General features: G+C 35.6%; 1 pseudogene; it reads right to left on the reverse strand.

Annotated features, from left to right (window-relative positions):
* Positions 1–1470: 1470 nt before the first annotated feature.
* LOC143267445 (heat shock protein HSP 90-alpha pseudogene) lies at positions 1471–4289 on the reverse strand (annotated as a pseudogene).
* Positions 4290–9426: the final 5137 nt, after the last annotated feature.

The raw sequence follows: 9426 nt of genomic DNA on the forward strand, positions 1-9426 counted from the left end.
AGTGCTAGATTCACATATGATATTTGAAATGACATTGTCTGAAAAGAAACTCGATTTAGCTAATAGATTTAGGCTTATCAAATTACTGAGACTTTTGAATGATAGAGTTTGAGAACAGTACTTAAAATTAAGTAAAATTCAATATGGTGACTTAAAAGACAGGAATAAAATAGAATCACCGTAATTTAGTCTGCTATATTTCCTGCTTATGGAACAAATATATAAAGAAACTAGAACAGAAAATTGGTGACATTAAATTTACTACCATCAGAAAACTAAGGTAAGCTGAAAATCTGTCTCTAGCTTTCATATATGGCTGTTTCTTTTCTTTTCTTTTTTTGGTTGGGAGGGGGAGATAAAAGACAGGTTTTCTCAGGGTAGCTTTGAAGCCTATCCTGGGATTCACTCTGTAGCCCATGCTACCCTTGAACTCTCACAGAGATCACTGGTTAGCAGAGGCATGTGAAAATTATGCCTGGTTCTAGGAAAGTCTTCCACTCAACATGGCACTTGCAGATATGTTGGATATTCTTGGATATTTTAAATGCATATAACTATATATGCATTTAAATATCATATACCTATATATGCATTTAATGTCATAGAAATTTGTGTAGTCTCCCCTTAAAGATGTATTATATGGCTGAACAGGCTCAAAGCAATTTAAATAACAATATTAAACAGTTTTTTACAATGTTTATAATAGAAATATACTCAATTTCTTATGTGTATAATATTGAATGAGTAGATGATCATATAGATCATAAAATATACATGTTACCTTTATATAAATATATCTAAACTATGTATATGCACACTAGAAAATTCCTATTATTTTCTGTGCAAAATAACTTGATTAATCAACTTGACTGAGTTAGGATCTCTTCCATTCATTATTACTCTCTTCCCATTCATTATTACTGTCTAAATTATAGAGTTCATAGAAACCTTTGTGATGGCTACAAATTAATTGTTTTATATAGAATAATACAAATCCTCTCAGTTTTTCTTCTTTGTATATCTTATTAAACATATATCCATACAATCATTTGTCAATGAATTATAAGGATTTGTTCTGTATTTAGATCTTAGGGTTTTTTTTTTCCTTGCTTTGAATGTTACAGAATACATCCACACAAACCTCTATGAAATGACTGACTACATTCTTTGTTTGCTTGATTTTAGACTACAGGCCTCAAGAAGGTATTACAGTACCAATTACCAAAGACAACTCTAGCATCATGACAAAGTTACAGTATATTATAAAATGCATTATAAAGCATTCTGACTGTAGCTTGAAAACTTGGAATTTACTCAAAGTGATATCATATGAGAGTGAATACGAAATCCTAAGACATTATTTCATGTACACCATGGTAGATTTTGCAGTATGTTTTTTTTAAAAAACATCATGTCTTCAATAATAAAGAATTCCATTGGCTTATTATAACCATAATTGCTTACTCTGACTTTTATTTTTTTTTTATCTCATCTGTATTTACCTTTTAAAGTAGAATATGACCAAGCACTATATTTCCATTCAGACTTGAAGGGTTACAAGACCTAGGGAAGAGTAGGGTTTTGTTCTCGGTACTTTGGAAAACAAGCCACATGGGGAATTCTTCTGTTTTAGCTTGTGTTCTACTAAGACTACAACATGCAGAATGACTACAGGGGATGAAAATTTTTAAGATGAAACTTAAGCCATCTTAATTTTTTCCCTTTTAAACATGAAGCTAAATCTCAGAATACTCCCAAGTGACAAATTATTTGGTCTACTAAGGAATCCAGCTTCTGAACAGCTAAACACTTCAGACCACAAAGTTAATAGGTTACATTACGTCTTACAACAAACGTTCTACCAACCTGTTGAATTAAACCTATAGTATCACAGTATCACAAGTAGAAAGAAATTTTACCTTCCCCTTAGTTTACATGCCACACAGATGTTTTAAACGTTAACAAAAATAAACAAAAATCCTGGAAAATATATTATCAGAGAAGGAATGAAGGTAAGCGTCAAAGTTCTGGTGAAGTTTAGTCTACTTCTTCCATGCGCGATGTGTAGTCATCTCCTTCCAGGAGTGGCATCTCTTCAGTTACAGCAGCACTGGTATCATCCACAGTAGGATCATCTTCATCAATACCTAGACCAAGCTTGATCATCCTGTAGATCCTGTTAGCATGTGTCTGGGGATCTTCCAGACTAAAGCCAGAAGACAGGAGTGCAGTTTCATACAGCAAGATGACCAGATCCTTCACAGACTTGTCATTCTTGTCAGCCTCCGCCTTTTGCCGTAGGGTTTCAATAATGGAGTGATCAGGGTTTATCTCCAGGTGCTTCTTTGCTGCCATGTAACCCATTGTTGAGTTGTCTCTGAGGGCTTGAGCTTTCATGATTCTCTCCATGTTTGCTGTCCACCCGTATGTGCTCGTGACAATACAGCATGGGGATGTCACCAGTCGGTTTGATACAACCACCTTTTCAACCTTTTTCTCCAAAATATCTTTCATAATTTTGCAGAGGTTTTCAAATTTTGTCTTTTTCTCTTCCTGTTTCTTTTTCTCCTCTTCATCTTCTGGGAGTTCCAGTCCTTCTTTGGTAACTGACACCAAGGTCTTACCCTCAAATTCCTTCAGCTGTTGCACACAATACTCATCAATGGACTCAATCATATAGATTACTTCTAAGCCATGCTTTCCGAGATGTTCCACAAAGGCCGAGTTAGCAACTTGGTCCTTGGTCTCACCTGTGATAAAGTAGATGTGCTTCTGGTTTTCCTTCATTCTGGTGCAATAGTCCTTGAGAGAAACCATTTCATCTCCAGAAGCAGATGTGTAGTACCACAACAGCTCTGAAAGCTTCTTCCGATTTTGAGAGTCTTCATGAATTCCAAGCTTTATATTTTTTGAGAACTGCTCATAAAAGTTTTGTAGTTTTCTTTATCTTCTGCCAGTTCAGTAAATAGTTCTAAACATTTCTTGACCAAATTCTTTCTGATAACTTTCAAAATTTTGCTTTGCTGCAACATTTCACGGGAAATATTCAGAGGAAGATCCTCAGAATCCACCATTCCTCTAATGGAATTCAGATACTCAGGGATTAACTCCTCACAGTTATCCATGATGAAAACTCTGCGCACATACAACTTGATGTTGTTCTTTATCTTTCTGTTTTCAAACAGATCAAAAGGAGCACGTCTTGGGACAAAAAGAAGGGCCCGGAATTCCAATTGTCCTTCAACAGAAAAATGCTTCATTGCCAAATGTTCTACCCAATCGTTGGTTAAGCTCTTGTAAAATTCTCCATGTTCTTCATTAGTAATGTCATCAGGATTTCTGGTCCAAATAGGCTTTGTTTTGTTGAGTTCTTATTGATCGATGTACTTTTCTCTTATCTTCTTCTTTTTCTTGTCACCATCTTTCTTTTCTTCTTCTTCATCAGAACCAACATCTTCTATTTCAGGCTTGTCCTCTGACTCCTTTTCTTCTTTTTCTTTCTCTTCCTCTTTATCTTCTTTTTCTTCAGCTTCATCATCACTGACTTCCTTATCACGTTCCTTCTCCACGAAGAGAGTGATGGGATAGCCAATAAACTGAGAATGTTTCTTTACAATCTCCTTTATTCTCCGTTCCTCCAAATACTCGGTTTGGTCTTCTTTCAGGTGTAAGATAACCTTTGTTCCATGGCCCATTGGTTCACCTGTGTCAGTCCTCACTGTGAATGAGCCCCCTGCTGAGGATTCCCAGGCATACTGCTCATCATCATTATGTTTGGTGATCACAGTCACTTTCTCAGCAACCAAATATGCAGAGTAAAAACCAACACCAAACTGGCCAATCATAGAGATATCTGCACCAGCCTGCAAAGCCTCCATAAAGGCTTTGGTACCAGACTTGGCAATAGTACCAAGGTTATTGATCAGGTCAGCCTTGGTCATTCCAATTCCTGTATCCACAATAGTAAGGGTTCGATCTTGTTTGTTGGGAATAAGATTAATGTGCAGCTCCTTCCCAGAGTCTAGTTTACTAGGGTCCGTCAGACTCTTGTATCTGATCTTGTCCAGAGCATCTGATGAATTTGAAATCAGCTCCCTCAGAAAGATCTCTTTGTTTGAATAGAAAGTATTGATGATCAAGGACATCAACTGGGCGATTTCTGCCTGAAAGGCGAAAGTCTCGACCTCCTCCTCCTCCATGGGTTGGTCTTGGGTCTGGGTTTCCTCAGGCATCTTTGCGGAGTGACCACGCACGGGACGTGACCGGCTGCACCACCACACTGAAGCAACTCTGACTTTTATTTTGTATACTCTTTAAGTTTTCAAGTTTCAGAGGCCTTTGTAATATCACTTACCTTATAATTAAAGCACAATGTACAATAGGAAAATGTCTTTGTCTTCTTATTGTGTGAGCTTATCTCTATTTGAAAAAAGCCAAGCATTTTGTATTTTTTTTTTTTTTTTTTTTTTTTTGGTTTTTTTTGAGACAGGGTTTCTCTGTGTAGCTTTGCGCCTTTCCTGAAGCTCACTTGGTAGCCCAGGCTGGCCTCGAACTCACAGAGATCCGCCTGGCTCTGCCTCCCGAGTGCTGGGATTAAAGGCGTGCGCCACCACCGCCCGGCTGCATTTTGTATTTTTAAATGTGTCAACAAAAACAAAAACATCAACCTACTCCTTTTCTTAAAGGTTGGATTATGAATTATTAGTTCCCCCCTTCCACTTCTCATCCCACTATAAGGCATTCAGGTGAGAATTTATAAGTTTCCGTTCAGGATTCCAGCACCACCCTCTGCAATTCCCCTGTTGAACATGCCTGGTATTTTTCAACAACAGGAGTCAGGGTTCTAAGAAATGCACACATGTGAGTTTATTTTCATTGATAATTTCATCACAAATTGCTTATAGACAGATAATGAAGTAGTCTTTAGGATCAGGGGAAATGACTCACCCAGTCAAGTGCTTGTCACACAAGCATGAGGACCTGTAGATCTGAATATGGATAACCAGAACTCACACTCACACTCGTAAAAGCTGTTATTGGTGACTTTAGTCTTGGGAGTTGGCAGGGTGGGGAATGAGGTGAAGGAAATAGGAAGGGGGCACTTCAGGGGAGCTGACAGTGATGTCTGGATGGGGCAGGAAAAGTTCTTGAGCTAATTAGCCAGCCATTCTTGTTGATAGGTGAACCAAACATTCAGTGTGAAGCACACTTCAAAAGAAAACATCAAAACAATAGAAGACTTTTTTTGTCAACTTCCTGCCTCTCTATACACATGTTCATATATATACATTCACACTAACATACACACCACACACTTGTATGTTAACAGAGAAAAGAAAGTCTTTTGATGTTGAAGGATTCAAAACTTTAAGGAGCTCATTGAATTTAATAAAGGCTTCAGTTAAACTCTTTATTGTGAATTTTCTTTGAGGATTTTCTTTTTCTTTTCAGTGTCTTTGACTCTTGCTTCCTCAGCTATGAATTCACAGGAAGAGAAACATTTAGAACTATGTAATAAAATGATGGGATCACCATCTTATGCAATTAGTCGTTGATTGACTGAATAAGCATCCCGAATTCAGAGACAATGGTTTCTTTTCTGTTTTTTTTAAACATGTACAATGTTCACTGTAATAGTTGTTGAGTCAATATTTAAGTACAAGTAATATCTTAAAATAAGTAATAATGAGCATTGCTGTAGAATAGTATAATTGTCAAGAAGTGATCTCTACAAAAATAAAGTCAGTAGTAGTTTAATTGAAAATATTGATATAATTAATTTGTAAGTGATCTGATATGGTTAGAAGTTCCTTTGCTGAGAACTCATTCAAAAGAACTAAAAATAAAGCATACAATGTACAACATTGTATCTGTTTTAAGGATCAAAGTATCAATTCATCATTACTTTAACTTCTTTATTTGAATATCAATTCATGAACTGTTCATTTTATTTCTGTACAATAGCTATTTTGTAGTAGAATTATAGAACTTAGATTAAAGATATTTCAAATGAAATGGGTAAGGTGAAATTTTCTTTTTTAGACCAATTAGTAATGACTAAATAAATCATGATTTCAATAAATTTTGAATTTATTGGGAAAATTTAGTGTAATCAAATGCAACCCATTAATTTATTCTAATAATATCAGATACTTCCCTCGAAATCCATCATTTCTAAATGCAAACAGAAAATATAGCTATTGACATTAACCAATTTCCTCTTATTAAGTCTTTTTTGGGTTTTATTTCTTTTTTTCATTTTCAAATTTATTTATTAAATTTAATTTTACATATCAGCCATGGATTCCCCTTTCTCCCCCCTCCCACCCATCCCCGCCCTCCCCCCAGCCCACCCCCCATTCCCATCCCCTCCAGGGCAAAGAATAGTGCTGGCATAACTGGATATCAACGTGTAGAAGGCTACGAATAGATCCATATCTGTCACCGTGCACAAAACTTAAGTCCAAGTGGATCAAGGACCTCAACATAAATCCAACTACTCTGAACCTGATAGAAGAGAAAGTAGGAAGTAATCTTGAGCTCATTGGCATAGGAGATCACTTCCTAAATATAACACCAGTAGCACAGACAATGAGAGAAACAATCAATCAATGGGACCTCTTGAAACTGAGAAGCTTTTGTAGAGCAAAGGATATGGTCAACAAGGCAAAGCGACAGCCTACAGAATGGGAAAAGATCTTCACCAACCCCACATCTGACAGAGGACTAAGTCTTGAATTACATTGTACAATATACTTTAACAGTCTTAGGATATTTTGCCTCATTTACTGACACTGATAACTAGACTTAAGGCAGTTTATGTTAAGTAATACTTTTGTAAATCTGTGAAATATACATTATTTTGTGTTTAATATTTGGCAATTGAAATTATGCATTATCAAGTTCTTCTGTGACTGAGGAGAGAACACAGTAGTGTTTTCACAGGGTTCCTATTCATAGACCATAAACTGAATACTCAGAACTTCTGGGACTGGGTTTGAAATAACATGTATTTTTGGCCCTAGTAAACTAGCAATACAAGAACACACTGAGATTCATAATTAGACTACCAATCCCCACATCTAAGTTACCTGTATCATTTAAAGGACTATAAGAAAAATGGAAATGAAAGAAATGTACTCAGATAATGAGAATTAGTATGTTAAGATTTATTCTAGTACTAATGATCGTATAGAATGAATTTCCTGGAGAATGAAAAGATATAGAATGTTTGAAGTCATCTGAAAATGTTCTCCAATAAATCTATCCTAGCTTTAGAGAGGAAGGCAAGTAAAAACGAAGAGTGAGTAAGAACATACAAACATAAAGCCTATTCAGGCAAGTGCTCACCCATGGTTAAAGAATGCCACAACCTCTCTTTGTTTAGAGCAATCATTAAAATAGAAGGAGCCTGGAACATGTTGGGACAAATTGTGAGGAAGAGAACAATAGAAACACCCACAATAATAGCAGAATAGAAATCCTTACTTCTTGGGGAACAGGCAGTGTAGCTCCCTGGAGAAAATGAGAATAGAGCCAGGTGTTAGATGATTTCATGGGGCTCCAAGAGAACTTTGAATTATTATATAACTTTTAAGATTTGACCGTCAAAATTGAAGAGCATTGCTTCTTCGTTCAGTAATATCGCAGAACAAATAGGAGAGGATGGAACACTGAGCTCCCCTCCTGGACTGGAATCAGATAAATCTCCATTCTCACACTGATCCTTCTGCATGGTCTTTGTGATCTCAACATCTGCATTTCAGATTTTTTCTTGGAAAATGGAGATTATGGGAGATAACATTATTTCAACTTTATGATTATAGTATCAGCACAAAATAAGTCCACATTGTTTATTACTTCCATTATCATATTAAGCTTTCATTTGTTTCACTTAAAGTATTTTTAATGATTTTTGAGAATATCATACATGAACGAATACAATATTTATATTACTTCTCCTTTTCTCCCTCCAATATCCTTTCACACTACCTTAAATTCAAGACCTCTTATTTAATCATTTTACGCAAGTACATACATGACTGGCTGAGCCTTTTTAGCGTTTTCTGTATTTCCATGTATTTAGGACTGACCACTTGGTGTTGGATAACATGTAGGGGGAGCTCTTTCCTGGAGAAGGCTGATTTTGGTCTTGCTTGGCAGCCTCTGGTTGCTTTTAAAGCACTTCATTTAAAGGTGCAGCCTTGTGACAGTTCCCCATCAACAGTGGTGTACTGACTAGTATTGTCATTATGTACTCCTTATTTGGGCAAAAATGTTACTGAAATCTCATGAGTACAGCGTCCCTATCATGACATTTTTTAACAGCAGGTCTCGTGGTTGTCTAGCTCTTATTCTGACTCTGCTGCCTCAATGTTCTCTCCACCTTTTGCGTTGAGTTTGCAATGCAAATGTTCCAACTAGGGCGGAGCATGCCATTGTTGCTTTTTCTTTGTGTTTTGGCCATCTGTGTAACTCTGTACTAAACAGTGGCTGCTGGAATTTAAAAAGACAAAGATTTTTGATGAGGAACAAGAGATGCATTTGTGTGAAAAAAATAAGAATAAATATTTAGAATAAGGTTAGAAATTATAATTTTGAGATCATTCAAATCATGCTTTATAGGATAAACACATATTACTGTTGTATTTCTCTGTGCTGTATTCAAGGACTGTTATCTTAGTATTTATTCCCATTTATATGGTTTTCTAATCAATAAAATATTAACTAGATACATGTGCATTTGTAGGTGTGAGTGCCATGATGATTTCTTGAGATTTTTGTGCTTCACTTTAAACCAGTGGTTTTCAACCTTCTTGATGCTGTGACTCTTTAATACAGTTTCCCATGTTGTGGTGACCCATATCATAAAATTATTTCTGTTTCTACTTCATAAATGTAATTTTCCCACTGCCATGAGTCATAATATAAATATCTGTCTTTTCCAGTGGTCTTCAGATACCCCTAGAAAGGGTCATTGAGAACTGCTGCTCAAATCAAATTTTTAATTAAGTAAAATGCATCAAATTTAGAGCAACTTAGCAAAATTATACATTTTGATCAAAGGTTCCTTTAAAGAGTATCTATACACTTCTAGAAAAGCTAAGCTGAAAAGCAAGGAGATTTTAACTCTGAATTTTAAGTTTTAGCCAGTTATTCTTTATTCCCCTGATTTTCTACTGTAGTATTTTTTATAAACATTATATAAGTAAATTCATGTATAGATACTAAAATTGAAGTGATCAATGACTTTAAGATTATTTTTACTATAACTAAAATATAGCCACATTTAGAAGAGATTGAAAATTTTTAAAGAAACCATTTTATAATTAGAATTAATGTTTATACAAGTCATAAAAACAATGGCGAGTCCAAAATTTACATCATAACATACATTTTTACTTGTGTTCTATGTTTCTGTTTCTC

The sequence above is a fragment of the Peromyscus maniculatus genome, chromosome 9 (genome assembly GCF_049852395.1).
Source record: "Peromyscus maniculatus bairdii isolate BWxNUB_F1_BW_parent chromosome 9, HU_Pman_BW_mat_3.1, whole genome shotgun sequence".
NCBI lineage: Eukaryota > Metazoa > Chordata > Mammalia > Rodentia > Cricetidae > Peromyscus > Peromyscus maniculatus.